Source organism: Schistocerca nitens, chromosome 1, assembly GCF_023898315.1.
Source record: "Schistocerca nitens isolate TAMUIC-IGC-003100 chromosome 1, iqSchNite1.1, whole genome shotgun sequence".
Taxonomy (NCBI): domain Eukaryota; kingdom Metazoa; phylum Arthropoda; class Insecta; order Orthoptera; family Acrididae; genus Schistocerca; species Schistocerca nitens.
The window spans coordinates 1,098,730,728-1,098,748,841 of NC_064614.1; positions in this window are offsets into that span (position 1 = coordinate 1,098,730,728).

An 18,114-nucleotide genomic window follows, 5' to 3' on the forward strand; every position below is an offset into this window, starting at 1 on the left:
GAGAATGTTGTTACTCCAGGGGCTTTCTTTCACTGCTCTATCAAATTCTTCCTGCCATATCATATCTCCCATTTCATCTTCTTCTCTTCTTACATTTTCTTCTCTTTCTGTTATATCACCTTCAACTTCATCTCCCTTGTAAGGTAAGAAATTGATAATGCCTTATATATAAATTTAAAGAACCTTATCTGGCTGGGGTGGCTGGAATCACACATCTCCTATCAGTACTAGGCCTAGTGGAAATGGTCCAAGTGTAATCCAAAAAATATACAGAAATCTTGGAATGCACATCAGTCAGCTTGAACTGAAGATAATTACAATATTGAAGCAGGTGCTTGACACAATACTGGGAGTACAGCAAATTGAAGATAAGACAAATATATGAATATTTCATTCTGTAGCTTACTGAATTGTCTTACAAGGTTCCTAATAAATTAAAATTGTTATCTGACTGAAACTTAAACCTGGATCTTTGCTTTCATCTTTAGGACAGGCAACTAAAGCTGTTGTAAGCTTAAGAATTTAAAATGACATAGCCTGAAAACTAATGAACGTTATTGTGTAATAATGTCATGATAAATTCTAAGGGGACAAATCTTGCTCAGCAGTAGCACATACACCACAATGAAATTTCCTGAGACATTAAAACAATGTGTCTGTCCAGGAGTCAAACCCTTATTTATGGCAACAAGCTACCATATCAGACCATTTCATAAAGTATTGCCTGTGAAAGTCACCAGGAAGCCTGAAGTTAAATGAAATTATAAATATGTATAAAAACTGATTTTGTTCCACTGACTAAATACTGTGAAATTAGAATTAATTTGTAAGCAAATTACTAATGTAACTGATTGGTAATGGAAGTTTTTAAACAATACACTCAAATCATTTCACTTCCACATGCGTCATGAATAGGACTGGTACAATGTGTAACAACACTTCTCTGGCGATAATTCTGTCTGCCATAGATGTTGCTGTTTTGTATAATATATGGCAGATGTAAATACAAGTTTGTGTGGAGGAGATCTGTATAGTGTTTCATAGCAAGAATATTACAATCATCAATGCTGGACTTTGGTACGAGTTGAACAACTATTAAAATATTTTAGGAATTATATAGTAATTGGAATTGGACACAACCATGGAATACTGGCCGATCTGCTAAGGACGTCAAGGGTGACTCACTGAAAATTACAGAAAGACAACAAGAGTGATGGATGAACAACAAAGACAACATGACAGAATGACAGGTCCAGAGAGTGAACTAAATTGAGAGCCTTGACATAGCAATATTAGGAACCAATCAACAAAGAGTACCATTAAGATTATGAGAACACTGTTGGAACATGACTGCACTGCCAGCTTTATAACATGGTCACAGGTGCTGATAGGCTGGCATGTGGGGCATGGTCCATGCCTAGTACTGAGGCGGTGACAGGAGCGCTCGCAAATATTAGGAGTGCCACCTACTGACTGTTGTCTAGGCTGATGGATTATAGCAGGCTTTTGAACTTGTCAGGTCAGGTTACCAGAGGAATGTTATATGAAATAGAAGTAACAGTCTTTGTACAGAGCATCTGCAATTTACCTTTAAAGAGGGGCAGTATTTATATCAAGAGCAGGGCTGGTTTAAGGCCAAATTAGACAAGCTGAGAGGGGTGCCAGAGGCCCCCAAGTACAAAATTTGTTCAATAACTTGCATGGAAAAATGTTCTCTTATCATCCCTGGTCAAAGGTGAAATATATATGTGGCCAAGAGTGCTGAAGTGATGGATGACTGCCTTACTACAAAACTGTATTTCTCTTTGTTGTTAAATATAGTATGGAGGGTGGTAACACTGTGGATGTTTCCAGTATCAGGAAGTGAACAATGTAAAATTACTCTCCAGTTTTTCATAAAAAAATGTGATGGAACACAATTTTGACCTCTTTCCTCAGTTGACCCTGTAAGATATTGTATATACAAGGTGGTCCATTGCTAGTGACCGGGCCAAATATCTCACGAAATAAGCATCAAACGAAAAAACTACATAGAACGAAACACGTCTAGCTCGAAGGGGGCAACCAGATGGTGCTATGGTTGGCCCGCTATGTGGCGCTGCCATATGTCAAACAGATATCAACTGCATTTTTAAAAATAGGAACCCCCATTTTTTATTACATATTCGTGTAGTATGTAAAGAAATATGACTGTTTTAGTTGGACCACTTTTTTCGCTTTGTTATAGATGGCGCTGTAATAGTCACAAACGTATAAGTATGTGGTATCACGTAACATTCTGCCAGTGCAGATGGTATTTGCTTCATGATACATTACCCGTGTTAAAATGGACCGTTTACCAACTGCGGAAAAGGTCGATATCATGTTGATGTATGGCTATTGTGATCAACATGCCCAACGGGCGTGTGATATGTATGCTGCTCGGTATCCTGGACGACATCATCCAAGTGTATGGATTGTTTGCTGGATAGTTACATTATTTAAGGAAACAGGAAGTGTTCAGCCACATGTGAAACGTCAACCACGATCTGCAACAAATGATGATGTCCAAGTAGGTGTTTAACTGCTGTCACGGCTAATCTGCACATCAGTGGCAGACAAATTGTGCGAGAATCATGAATCTCAAAAACGTCAGTGTTGAGAATGCTACATTAACATAGATTTCACCCATACCATATTTTCTATGCACCAGGAATTCCATGGCAACGACTTTGAACGTCGTGTACAGTTCTGCCACTCGGCACAAGAGCAATTATGGGACGATGACAGATTTTTTGCACGCGTCCCATTTAGTGACGAAGCATCATTCATCAACAGCGGTAACGTAAACCGGCATAATATGCACTATTGAGCAACGGAAAATCCACGATGGCTCCAACAAGTGGAACATCAGCGACCTTGGCGGGTTAATGTATGATGCGGCATTATGGGAGGAAGGATACTTGGCCCCCATTTTATCAATGGCAATCTAAATGGTGCAATGTATGCTGATTTCCTACGTAATGTTCTACCAATGTTACTACAAGATGTTTCACTGCATGACAGAATGGCGATGTACTTCCAACATGATGGATGTCCGGCACATAGCTTGCGTGCAGGTGAAGTGGTATTGAATAGCATATTTCATGACAGGTGGATTGGTCATTGAAGCACCATACCATGGCCCACACGTTCACCGGATCTGACGTCCCCACATTTCTTTCTGTGGGGAAAGTTGAAGAATATTTGCTATCGTGATCCACCAACAACGCCTGACAACATGCGTCAGCACCTTGTCAATGCATGTGCAAACATTACGGAAGGCGAACTACTCACTGTTGACAGGAATGTCGTTACACGTATTGCCAAATGCATTGAGGTTGACGGACATCATTTTGAGCATTTATTGCATTAATGTGGTATTTACAGGTAATCACGCTGTAACAGCATGCGTTCTCAGAAATGATAAGTTCACGAAGGTTCATGTATCACATTGGAACATCCGAAATAAAATGTTCAAACGTACCTACGTTCTGTGTTTTAATTTAAAAAACCTATCTGTTACCGACTGTTTGTCTAAAATTGTGAGCCATATGTTTGTGACTATTACAGTGCCATCTATCACAAAGCAAAAAAAGTGGTCCAACTAAAACATTCATATTTCTTTACGTACTACATGAATGTGTAATAAAAAATGGGGGTTCCTATTTAAAATAACACAGTTGATATCCATTTGACCGATGGCAGCACCATCTAGCGGGCCAACCATAGCGCCATCTGGTTTCCCCCTTCAAGCTAGACAAGTTTTTTTGTTTGACGCTTATTTCGTGAGATATTTGGCCTGGTCATGATCAGTGGACCACTCTGTATACCTCCAGACCATTTTCTGCCTCCACTCACTTTCAAATATGCCATTACCTTGATTTTGTTGTTGTCTTGGAATGCAACAAATTACCAGTGATTCACCTGACTTATTTAATTTTCATTATAGTTCATTGTAGTCCCTGATTAATTAGTTTGTTTTTCTGTTTTTCCTAGAAATTCCTAACCTGTCTCTCTCCATTGCTCTTCAAGCAACCATTATTTTCTGTATAGGTTTCTATGTAAAGTTGACATCCCACAGCCATAACTCAGAACTGTTAATACGCACTGGTGTAAACATTCCTTTCCAGACACGTCAGAAGGTTAGTTTTGAAAACACTATTTTGTTTACAAATATCATTCCAGGCCAGTTTTGCTTTTCTATTTGTTTATTTTGCTGCCGACCTAGTCATTATCTTCAACTGTCCTTAATACAAAAACTCTTCAACTGTTTAAAATGGTTCAAATGGCTCTGAGCACTATGGGACTCAACTGCAGTGGTCATAAGTCCCCTAGAACTTAGAACTACTTAAACCTAACTAACCTAAGGACAGCACACAACACCCAGCCATCACGAGGCAGAAAAAATCCCTGACCCCGCCGGGAATCGAATCAACTGTTTATTTAACTTTATTGTTTATTTGTACTGTCATGTTTTTGATACTGGATATACATTATTTTGGTTCATAATGTAATCGATTCCCAAACCTACTTTCATTCCTTGTTCCTCCATTCCTTGATTACTGGTAGGAGAATAATTTCGGTGCTATGAGATCTCCTTCATTTACTCCTCTTGCTACTGTGGGAAAAAAAGCTGCTGCCTTCTCTGTTATTTTAAATCTTCTGTTGAGTGATCAATATTTACTTGGTTATTTTGGTATTTTTCACAGAAAATAGTTATTTGAATATGGAAATAATGAGTCTTCTTTACAATATATACTGGCATGCAACTTCACAATGAAGACTGCTACTTGTCATCAGCTAACAGACTTCTTCAGTCCTTGAATCTAAACATTCAGATAATTTATAGATAGAGTGGTTAATGGGTATGTTTTTAATTTTACTTTGTTCTGGTTGGCATCCTCAGTTTATTGTTTTGTGTTAGGTAGGAGCTTGCTTAATAAATAAGCCCGGAGTATGTAACTCAACTCTGAAACCTAGACAATGCTATATGAAAATTATTTTTGTGTCTTGTACTGTGACTGTATATGCTCTGCATCAAAAGTTTTAAGTTTTCTTCATAGCATCCAACAACAAGTCTATGATGGAGCTTTAGTCATCATGAATAATGGTTTCACAGAAATTGTATATCAAACATGATCCCTGATTGACTCTTTATCTCAACACAAGCATAAACAATACATAAATATCTCTCAACACCATGATGCTTCCCCTCAGTTTTTTTTATTATGGAAGTATAGTACTGTAACAACAAATTAAGTTTCCAGTCTTCCTACTCATTTATGCAGATGACATTATAATAACTTCAGCACAATCAGAAAGGATAAAAGAAATGAAGGATGAGTTATCTGCAAGATTTAATGTCAAAGATCCCCACACACTACAGAACACAAACTAAACAGGCACACACTCCTAACTCCCATGCACATTACTAATGCACACAATACAACAGGAAGGTGTCCATGTTGCAGGCATCGCCATAAACATGGCTAAGTAACACACATGCCTTTAACATCCCCAGCTTCAACACATTCCAAAATGACAGACTGGATGGAAGAGAAGGAGTAGCACTACTCGTACAAAACATGATTGCAGCAAAGGAAATCCCTCTCCCGGCACCACTCAATGATGCAGAAGCAGTTATAGTACAGATAAGAGACAAAAACAGATGCACTCTCATGATAGCCTGTCTGTACGACCCATCCGGAATGCCCTTACCACTGCACTTCCTAGGACATATGATGATTTACAATAAATACATAATACTACGAGACTTTAATGCAAGGCACCATATGCTAGGTGACACAGCCGATAATGGTAACGATCGAAGTCTATTTGACTTCCTGATGACAGAACTGATGGACCGGCTACCAGACAACCAACCAATATTCATACGTAACCGAGACCACTCGAAAACAGACCATGTACTATGCGGACACAACATTAGCAACACAATGTCAGATGCTGTCATGGGCACCTCTATAACGAGCGACCATCTACCAATCCTTTTTTCAACCAGTGCCACCCTGCCCCCAGACCATATACCCACAAGACGAAAGATCCGCAAATACGGACTGGGACAAATACAAAGACGTGCTCATAGAACAATTATCAATACCACTGATGATAACTGACGATGATGACCTCCAACACGCCACTGACAGAATAGTGACTGCCATACAACAAGCAATAGATGAAGCCATTCCCACCATAGAAGTCAAACATTGGAAACAAGCCATCCGCCAGGAAGCCCTCGACCTAATACGACAAGAAAAACAATTCTACAGACAAATCAGACATGACAACAACCCAGACCTTAAAAGACAATGGAACAGACTGAATTCCAGGATTAAAAGAATCATATCTGAATACCGACAAAAACATTGGGACGACACATGCAGAAGACTAAACTACAGGGAGGAGGGAAATTCTGGCAACGCTTTAAAACACTAACGGGACAGCGACAGTCAACAAACACCACATTACTAGTGGACAATGAGCCAACAACAGACAAAGCAGAACAAGCCAAGGCATTTAGACAAGTACTACAGCAAGTATACTTTTTCACACAACCTCGAGATGACTGGGTGTTTGTGTTGTCCTCATCATTTCATCATCATTCATGAATGTGGCGAGTTTGGACTGAGCAAAGGTTGAGAATTTGTAAGGGTGCTGATAACCGTGCAGTTGAGCACCCCACAAACAAAACATCATCATCATCTTTCCCACAAGACTCTAAATTCGACGACAACTACAGACAACAAGTTGAGCAACAACTAATCATAACCCTAAACACCCCAACGACAGAGACAGAAGACAAAAACACACTGACTGCAGAGATCACCAACACAGAAATCATTAATGCCTAGACAGAATGACATAAGCCGTATACACCTCCAGAAAGCCCCAGCCCACCTCCTGACACCCATCCTCTCCCTCGTCTAAAACTACTCTCTCACAAATGAAACACTACCGACCAGCTGGAAAACTAGCAAAACAATAATTTTACCAAAACCTGACAAACCAAAGACTGACCTACGATCCTACAGACCGATATCTCTACTCGACGTCATAGGAAAAACATACGAAAGGATACTAACTGATCGCATAAAAACGTACGTAGAAAGCAAAGAAATCCTCCCCTTGACACAATCAGGCTTCCGACACGCGTTAATCAGTCTGACCAACGGAATAATGCAAGGTTTTAACAGAGGACACTGCACGCTTCCAGTCTTCTTAGACATAGAGCATGCCTTCAACTAGCTCTGGCACATAGGACTGCTCTACAAACTGGACAAATTGGGCCTTCCGACCAAGGTTGGGGTTGGGTTGTTTGTGGGAAGAGACCAAACTGCGAGGTCATCGGTCTCGTCGGATCAGGGAAGGACGAGGGACGAATTCGGCCATGCCCTTTCAGAGGAACCATCCCAGCATTTGCCTGGAGTGATTTAGGGAAATCAAAGAAAACCTAAATCAGGATGGTCGGACGTGGGACTGAACCGTCATCCTCCCGAATGCGAGTCCAGTGTGCTAACCACTGCGCGCCATCTCGCTCGGTCCGACCAAGGTTGGATGACTAATACAAGCCTACATCACAAACAGGAAGTGCAAGGTACATGTTTGTGGTGCTTCCTCTCAAGAATTCACACCCCAAGCAGGAGTGCCACAAGGAGGCATCCTATCCCTGCTTCTGTACGTGTTTTACATGGCTGACGTACCAATGAGAACAACCCCTACAGAAATGGTAGGACTTTATGCTGACTACACTGCCAACTGGTGTACAGAATTGAAGACGAAAACTGTACAATGAAAGACACAGGTCTACCTACAAAGACTAGAAACCTGGATGGCAAAATGGAGAATCCGCCCAAAACCCATCCAAAACCCAAATGGTATTATTTAGACACAGACACCTGACCAAAAAATGGCAATAAAATACAAATGAAATACAACTGATGCTGTGGGACACACCACTAAGACTTAATGACACTGCCAGGTACCTAGGAGTGGACCTAGACAAACATCTAAATTGGAAAACACACCACATATACCTCCAGAATGAGATTTTCACTGTGCAGCAGAGTATACACTGATATGCAACTTCCTGGCATATTAAAACTGTGTGCCCAACCGAGACTCGAACTCGGGACCTTTGCCTTTCGCGGGCAAGTGCTCTACCATCTGAGCTACCTGCTAAACAAGACGTGAAAAAGACAATGCCTAATCAGACGAGTACACGGACAATTCCATGGATGTGATGAACAAACTGCAATCCACACCTACAAGATGTACATTAGACCTGTAATAGAATACGCTGCAGCCCCCTTAGGGGGCTTGCATAAACCGGTAACAGAACGACTTTACTTGACCGAAAGATGACTTTTATGCAGCATCTATAGACTGCCAAGGCTCACGCCCAGTGACGACGTATATGACATCACAGGTGTGGAGCCGCTACAGAACAGACTGACTAAACTCAGAGCAAACTACGGGAGACATATAACAATGAAACACCCAGACATGGAAGACATCCTGACAACAAGACCATGAGTGAACAGGTGACCAAAATTCAAATACACCCAACCAGCGCATACAGTAGCACACAACACCATCATAGAATACCCAGACCTCGACCCCATCATGGAACCACTAACCCAAGACATCCCACTTCCCCCACACCCGACCCAAAGACAGAGAAAATAACACCATAAAACACACATATACATGCACACGCACACACACACACACACTCACAAACACACACGAACAATAGAACTAAGTTAGACATACAACATAGTGTAGACATAAAAATTATGTAATTGTTCACCACTGCCATGAAAGTCATCACCCTAAGCTGATTGGAGGACTTGATGTAAACAGGAGAGCACCCTAAACACCAAATTGACAACTGCTCTCTAAATTCAATTGTACAATCAAATCAAATCACTGGTATATCATCAAACTATCCTTGCCTCCCACCTTTAGTGGACAATATAAAAAATAGTGGCACTGTTAATGTTAATGCTAATGTTTAAGCATAGCTGTCTATATCTATCTATACACATATAATAAATAAATCACTTAAGTAGTAACATAAAATAACACCACCCCAACTCACACACATAAAATGAAGCAACACCACATTAAAGCACAAACATCAGTTGCCTCAAAGCATTTTACACACTGTATATTATTGTACTGTATTTTTATCGTATGATACAAATTTATTGTATTCTAATATATTCATATAGGATTTATGACAAATATTGTGTAATCTATAAAACTTGCACTGTATTTCAATATGACTTAAAAAAATTTAATTTTAATTTTATTTTATATTCTTGTATACTGTTTCATACTCTATACTGTAAATATGATCAAATGCACTTGTACAGCAAAAGGCTGAAAAGGGTAATGCAAGCCCTCAAACAGCCCACCCATCCCCTTCAGGGATTGGGGGGGGGGGGGGGGGCAAAAAAATGCTATATGGGCATTGAGGTAAATAAGTCTGTTTACAAAATTACATTATTTCAAAGTGGTTATACCAGAGAAGTTTTACACTAATTCAAAATGAATGACTGAAAGTCAATACAAGGATTCCGCTGGCAACTGGGAACAACTTGATGCCACAGCTATCAATACAGAAGGTGGTACTCATTATCCATTCAGAGAACTGGTTGGAATACTGACGTGCATCACCAACAGTAATCAACTCAACATATGCTATGCAGTTAATAAGCTAAGTCAGTATACTAACAGCCATAATCTTGTCCACTGGAAAGGGGCTAAGTGAATCCTTAGAGACCTCAAATGAAACACAGACAAGAAACTGACCTACATTAACAATATGAATGGAATCTCAACTTCAACCATGCTGATTTGGAAAGTTCCAAAGCTGATAGGAAGTCTTAAACAGGCAACAGTTTCACCTTATCCAGATCAGCACTCTCACGGTGTTGACACAAGTAGACAGCTGTTGCTCTTTCATTGTCTAAAGCTGAGAATGAGAGCTTCATTAAAGCAGCAAAGGGAGAGATTTACCTGTCAACATTCGCGAAGGAGCAGGGCTTAGGAAAACTGTAATACATCACCCTATTCAATGACAATTAATCAGCTGAAAAGTTAGCACATAATCCAATTTTTCACTCTAAGATGAGGCCATTCATATACAATATCACTTCTATAAGAGTATCTGCTGAAACAGGAATATCAGCCAACAGAAAATACGCTGGCAGATGTACTGACAAAGTCTTCTCCTGTAGCAAAGCATTACAAATGTATTGAAAGACTTGAACTTCAATCCTAGAACCACAAACTTAAGATTCAAGTCTTAATTTATAACTACCTGCAAAATTCAGTGGGTCATGTTGAGATTCAAATTTTACCACCATGTAATATTTTGGTGTCTGCAGATGTCACTAAGTGCAAGTTTTCAAGTCATTTGTTAGTAGTTATGTGTTATTCTCTGTACAATGAGTTGTGAATTCCATGTTATGCCTGTATTTTCAAACCTCATGCCAACAGTCTTGTAACAACAAATGAATTTGTTCCCCCCACAACTGAATTTTTTTAATGGTCAGGACAGTACTCCCATTCCGTACCCATAGTTTCAAAGGATTCATTTCCAAATCTATAATAATAATAATAATTGAAATTCAATGGATGGGGGCTTCTCTGAACAACACTTATGATTCCTTAGCTATCCTTTGTATTCGCTATTACTAATAAGTTACTTATCTTTACTTGCTTAATATTTGTGCTTCCATCACTACACTGATACTTCTGGTAGTGTAACACTGTAAGGGGAAATTCCTATTCGCAATGATTAATCCTTCCTGTAATGCATGAATGATCCAGAGTTGATCACGTCTGTCGAACCTATTCACGGACATCACTTTTGCGTATAATACGGAAATTCCAGTTATTATTACCCACAAGTAGGCATGTTACTAACTACAGCCGGCAAAGAGAACTATTCTAAGCTATTATGTGAGACCACTGCAAGATACTCTACAATTACTCTTATTGCAGAATACATAAGTTAATAGCGTGTGGAAGTACCGTACGCAATATACGGTAGAACACTTGCAACAAAAAAATTGAACGAATGGCAAACTGTTTCAGTTTGATTCTTCGTGATTTCCGTAAATCGATCAAGACGAATGCCCGGGTGAATCCTTTCCAACCGTATCGTGCAGGCTATAACCTTTCCGATTCTGGTTCTTTCCTTGTCGTAATCGTTCATGTCAACTATTGTTCATTATTGTATTTTGCGGTCAAGAGAATATTAACAGAATTAAAAATACGATGTTCTTTAGCGTGCACCCTACACAGCTTTACTTATTTTGGGTGTACCTAATCCATACTCCAAGAGATGTGACTTTAACTTCTTTAAACAGTACTGACCTCAGATAAGGCCATAACAGGTTTCCGCTGACACAACATCGTTGTTATTAAGAATTGTCGTTCTTAATGTGGCAATGTGGTATAGTTTTTGTTCTCTAACTTTGAAATAGTATGTACTGCTGTTAGAAGTTCCATTGATATGTAGGCCGTATCATTTATGCAAACATATTTATTTTCGTTTGATCATAACAGGCGATGCTATAGTGGAACATGAAGTTCTAATGTGCTTATTATCAGAGTATTCTGATGGCGAGCGCGTGTGTTACGAGGTAATACTAAAAGGGACACTCAAGAGGCCGAAGTTGTGTACAATTGAGAGACTTGTATCGGATCGTAGACACGCGCGAAATTATTATGTATTCCAAATACAAAACTCAAAGTCTCTGCATAATTAAAAACTACTTCTATGTCATCAGCAAATATATACTGAAGAATATAAACAGTGCACAAGCTCTCATGAACGAGAGCGCGGGACACGGATTTCACATTTACTCTGCCCAAGGTCCGTAAAAGAAATACTCTGCCCGCTGCCGTCGTAAGCCACTTAACGTCGCTCGCCTGCGGAGCCACCTATCAGCAATTGACGAAACTGTAAATGAGGCATTGAAGTACGATATTTACAGCGCTTAATTATGGTCAAATAACTTCTTAATGTCTTATTTATCCCTTTGCTTTCGTACAAAATTTATTAGCTTGCAGCTAATTTGTTTTAAAATATAAAAACTCTATTTCTATTCTCAAATTTCATAATGTTCTCAAAATCACTTTGAAAACGATAAGTTCGTTTATATAATGAAATATTAGAGACCACGGATGGGGAGGTACGATGTCGTGGGAGCTTCGACACCCTTCCTTGCAACTACAACAACAACAACAGCAACAACAACGATTAATGCTACCATGGCGACGATTACCTTCCCTTTTTATTACCTCACAAAAAATTGTTAATTAGTCAGCGATTGGAGGTCTACAATCAACAGACCGACAGGTTTAACATTGAATTTACTCGACGCCCTTGCACCTTCTTTACTTTGAAATATCACACTAATAATATAAGTACCATAATTTCAAAAATGCACATTCCTTACTTTGAAATGTCACACTAATAATATACGTACCATAATTTCAAAATGTTTATTATTTGCCCAAGCCAAATGTGTTAATAAGCTACGTAAAAATATGGGGGAGGTAAAACTAAAACAGTGCCCAGAAAAACCAAATTCTAAGCCGTTCACTAAGAAAATATTCTTTCCTTTTTGTCTTTTTTGTATATGGAAGCAGTAATGACAATTTAATGCCTTTCTAGCCACGTCAATTACTCCACATGGGATATATTATATACAGAACCTCAGTTCAAAGTCATACAAACTGAAAACTTCCCAAATGCTTGCGTTCAGAAACATTTTCTGTATGTGTAGTTGCTTATTTGTTGATGAAAGTATTAGTTAGAAATGGGATTCTTTATAATTCAAAAGATAACTAATAACATATTTTTCAGCACATGGGGTATCTGTGGTGGCTAAATATTTTAGTAACTAATGCTTAAAAGTAAATACCACAGAATCACAGTTATTGATGTTGAAAGCAGACAACTCATGCCACAGATGTGTAGGAGATATTTGTGGAATCCTGTATACAGGCAATAAAGGCTTTAAATTGTTTGGTCTGCACCTAGATGGCAATCTATGATGGGAAAGACATGTTAACTAAGCATGCAGGAGAATAAGCAATGTATTGTATTTCCTTACCCAACTCTCAAAAATTTTATTTAATAAAACTCTAAAAACAATGTACTATGGGACAGTTTTACCTGTTTACAAGTTGTGGGATAGTGCTATTGGGGCTGAACAGTAATATACCGACAAACTATGGGGACAGATTCTAGACTGGAAATAGGGGAAAAAAAGTCCTATGAACGTATGTCCGGAAATGGAGGGCGTACGGGCATCAACAGCAAATCATCCTGGAACAGAGTACAGAGCTGCATCGCGTCCATGTCACAACAAATGTTTAAAGGGCCTCCATGCGATTGCAGGTGATAAGCATAATAGTGGTATCCATGCAGGGCACACATAATCGTACTTTGGCTTTCACAACGTTGGTAGGCCACTTGTCTAGAGTTTGTACCAGGGTTCATGTCAATATCCTGTATAACCCGGTCCTCCAAATCTGGTGTATACATAGTCCATCGCTCACCTGCATGTTTGTCCGTCGGAAAGTTCACATGGGCACACAAACACTCAAAAAGGGCTTGAAATGTAGTGTAATGTCCTTGGTGTCTGTGTGGGTACTTGTTTTGGTGTAGCCATGCTGCCTCTCAGCTATTTCCATTCTGCCTGGCTGTACACAAACACTATCTCGACTTGTTCCCGACATGAATACTGGACCATTTTGCTGCTTATATTATGCTGTGTCAATCACACAGCCTGCAACACACAAGGAACAGATGGCACATGGTCAGAGGAACTGTCATTTGTCAGTGCCATTTGCCGTGGCAACAATGCATATCTGGACACATATCGATAGGACCTTTTTTCCTCCATTTCTGGTCTGGAATCCATCCCTGCAAGTTGGTTTTACTGATGTTCACCTCAAATAAGAATCATAAGCTGTATATATTGTGTTAACCTTTGTAGTTAAATACGTTATGATTAAACCGCCGTACACAAACATGATATGTACTATACCTCAGTAGCAATATGATGTTTCCAGATGCCAACATTACATGACTACACACAAGAAGAAATATAAATAAATAGATAAACTTTCCATACCTCCATTCATTGATGTCATATGGCACAAGTTTTATGTGGCAATTTCACACATAGGTAGAAACAATTATGAAAGGAATAGATTACTACTCACAGTAAAGATGACATGTTGAGTTGCAGGCAGGCACAACAAAAAGACTATTACACACTGAGTTCTTGGCCAAAGTGTTCTTCAGTAAAGAAAGGAAAACACACACACATATTCACACGAGGAGGCACATTTCACGCACACAGGACTGCTATCTTCAGTTACTCTGTCTGATTAGAGTATCCAGAGATAGCAGACATATGAGCATGAGGTGTGCCTGCTCGTGTGAACGTATGTGTGTTTTCCTTTCTTTTATGAAGAAGGCTTTAGCTGAAAGCTTAGCATATAACAATATTTTTGTTGTGCCTGTCTGCAACTCAGCATGTTATTTTTACAGTGACTAGCATTACATCCTTTTCATGATTTGATATTCTGACCTCGACTACACATAAATATAAAGCATTCATTGTTCAGAAATGTGCTGTAAGAATAATATCTGGTGTTCATCCTCAAGCTTCATGTAGGTAACTGTTTAAAAAATTATTTTATTGTATTGTATTCTTCTCTTGACCCTCTTCATCTTTTTTATACATAGATACCAACTGATACGGGACAAATCAGTATTATGACAAGATAAGATGAGAGAATATAAATTAATGTGATGATTATAAACTGTGTACCTATTACCAACGTATAGGAGTTTATGCACAAAAAGCTGCAAGCACACACACAAATATGCTTAGTTTATTTTAAAAATTCTAACTGTGTTTAAACCTCAAGAAATGTGCAAATGCATGGATGCTGTTAAGAAAAAAACATGAAAAGCAATAGTATGTTTATCATTCTTACCGCTCCGTGTGATCATAGTTTACATCATCTCTTTTTGCACAAAAGACACAAATATACTCTGTATCATTATACACAGCTTATGAATCTACTGTTGAAAAGTGTGTCTTTGCAACTGCAGCTTTTTGTATAATAGATATAAGTTTGAAAATTAAAAGATATATACATTTTATACATCATGATGAAAATGTATTTTATGATATTCTAGTTCTTTACACTAACAAATATTTTGCAGTTTGTTTTTAATGTTTCACACTTAACATAGTCTACACAAATTTTCCACTATCACTATTTATTACAACAATAATGTGCACATTTAAGTTTTGACCTGACAGGTATTCAGCTACTCTATAATAATACTTCTACAGTAGCTAGGTACAAACAGGTGTTTTAAATGCTGACATATTTTTGATCATTTTGATATCACAAGGTAATTTGTTGTACTGCTTGTTTCGTGCTTGAGTGGCCCAGTTTGTTTCAGTGACATATTTAAATATTGGACATGTATATCCTGGTTTCTTCTTGTGTTATGTGCACAAATCCCTTGGTTTCTAACTACAACTTGCTTATTATCATCTAAAGTTTCCCTTATAAAAGTATTACTTGCAAAATATATAAACAAGGCAATGGAAAGACTTGAAGACTAAAGGCTTACATGAGCTTCTGGGAACTGCTTGTTCCATGGCTTGTGCAATTCTCTTTTGAGATGTCAAGCAACTTTTCCTACCACTTGAGTGTCCCCAGCAGATTACACCATATTTCAGTAGGGATTCTGCTTTGGGAAATTACACATTTTTGTTTTTTTGCTTTGATGTGCAGCTTGAAAGAATTTTTATGCAGTAACAGATATTGACATATTTTGTATGTTTGGCCTATCTTTCTGGCCCTATATTCCTTTGTATCATTTACATTTTCCAAGTTTCTGGTAAAGTGGGCATACTTCCAACAGACTCGCAGTACATTTAATCTCTTGTGAAATTTATTTGTGAAAAATCAGGCACAATTTGAATATAATGCTTGGAACAAAAATAGCACATACTATATGTAACTTAAACTTATGCCGCCATGTATCAAGTGAGGAAAAATTACATGACTTTACCCATGGGAAGCAATAACATTGCTTTGAAGAATCAGATAAGTGCCATACTTATCAGTTTGAGTAGAGTGGCATTAGCCATAAGCTGTTGGTAGCATACTTTAAAGTAGTAGTCAGCAATCTATTTGTTAACATAGAACTTGACTTGTTCCACATCCTTCAAAGCTTGCATTCAGGATGGGGCTTAGAGAACACAGTGAGCGAGTGAGTAAGGATCTAGCCCTAGGTATTCTAATGATCAATTTGCAATACATGTACACATTTACTCTTTAACAGTTCTTTGTCACTGACAGTAAAAATCTGTGATGTACACAATCACAGAAAAATACACAAAAATAATTTTCATATTGACCTTGCTTCTCTGTCTACCATTTAGAGTAGAATTATGTACACTAATGCAAAGATACTCAACAAGCTCACAGTAAACATAAAGTGAGAAATGGGATTCTCTATCACTTCAAAAGAAAACTAAAAAACATACCTCATTATATTATCTTCCTAAAAATTATTTTAACATCTAGATTCAGGGACTGAAGAATACTGTTAGCTACATGGACAGTGGCGGTGTTCACTGTAGAGCTACATATCACGTAGTAATGCATACTGTCTTTTGGGTTTACTTGAAACTCGTTTGAACTTTGAAGTCATCCTACATCACAAGAAAGAATGGAAACACAATAAAATGTATTTCAGCCTTTGAGGCATACTATCTGTTCAGGTTTTCCAGTTCGTAATAAAATAGTAGCTCAATATTTACTATTGCAAAAATAGGAAAATATGAATGTTTCACATCACACAGTGGTAGGCAGTTTTTTCGAACACCTCTGTTTCTGACATTATATCACAGGCTAAAAATATCAGGTGTAAGTAGTAATACTGTAGAGACATTTTTTAAAATCTGGAAAAATAATTTAGCTGTCAAATTACTAATTATTGTTCTAGAAAGTTTCAGGAATTTAAGAATGTAGCAACTGAACACTTTAGTAAATTCTGTCACATGTGGTGACAGCTATAGAACATTAAATTGCTTTATACTGTTGAAGACTAAAGAAAGCCACTAGCCACAAAGCTTATTTTTCTTTTGTTTATTTTTTTTAAATTGAGCAACAACTGTCTGAAGCTTTTTCCTTTGAGCCTTCATCACATTTTAGGTACACTGTCATAAAATCATTCACAGTTACATTGAGAAGTACTGAAAAATTATATTGTTTGACATTTTTGCATCAGTGACCTTCAAACTCTAGATTTTTACTGTAGTCAAAATGTGACAGTGATCATCTTCATCACAGCTGGTCTCAATTGTTTGTGTGTATGTGTGTGTGATATTTTATTGTAAAAACATTATGGCCCCCACCATGAATCATGGGCCTTGCCGTTGGTGGGGCTTAGAGCGATACAGATAGCCGTACCGTATACCGTAGGTGCAACCACAATGGAGGGGTATCTGTTGAGAGGCTAGACAAATGTGTGGTTCCTGAAGATGGGCAGCAGCCTTTTCAGTAGTTGCAAGGGCAACAGTCTGGATGATTGACTGATCTGGCCTTGTAACACTAACCAAAACGGCCTTGCTGTGCTGGTACTGCGAACGGCTAAAAGCAAAGGGAAACTATGGCCGTAATTTTTCCCGAGGGCATGCAGTTTTACTGTTTGGTTAAATGATGGTGGTGTCCTCTTGGGTAAAATATTCCGGAGGTTAAATAGTCTCCCATTCCGATCTCCAGGCGGGGACTATTCAAGAGGACGTCGTTATCAGGAGAAAGAAAACTAGGTTAGAAAATTTAAGAAGGGAAATGGATAGGTTAAAGTTAGATATAGTGGGAATTAGTGAAGTTCGGTGGCAGGAGGAACAAGACTTTTGGTCAGGTGAATACAGGGTTATAAACACAAAATCAAATAGGGGTAATGCAGGAGTAGGTTTAATAATGAATAAAAAAATAGGAATGCGG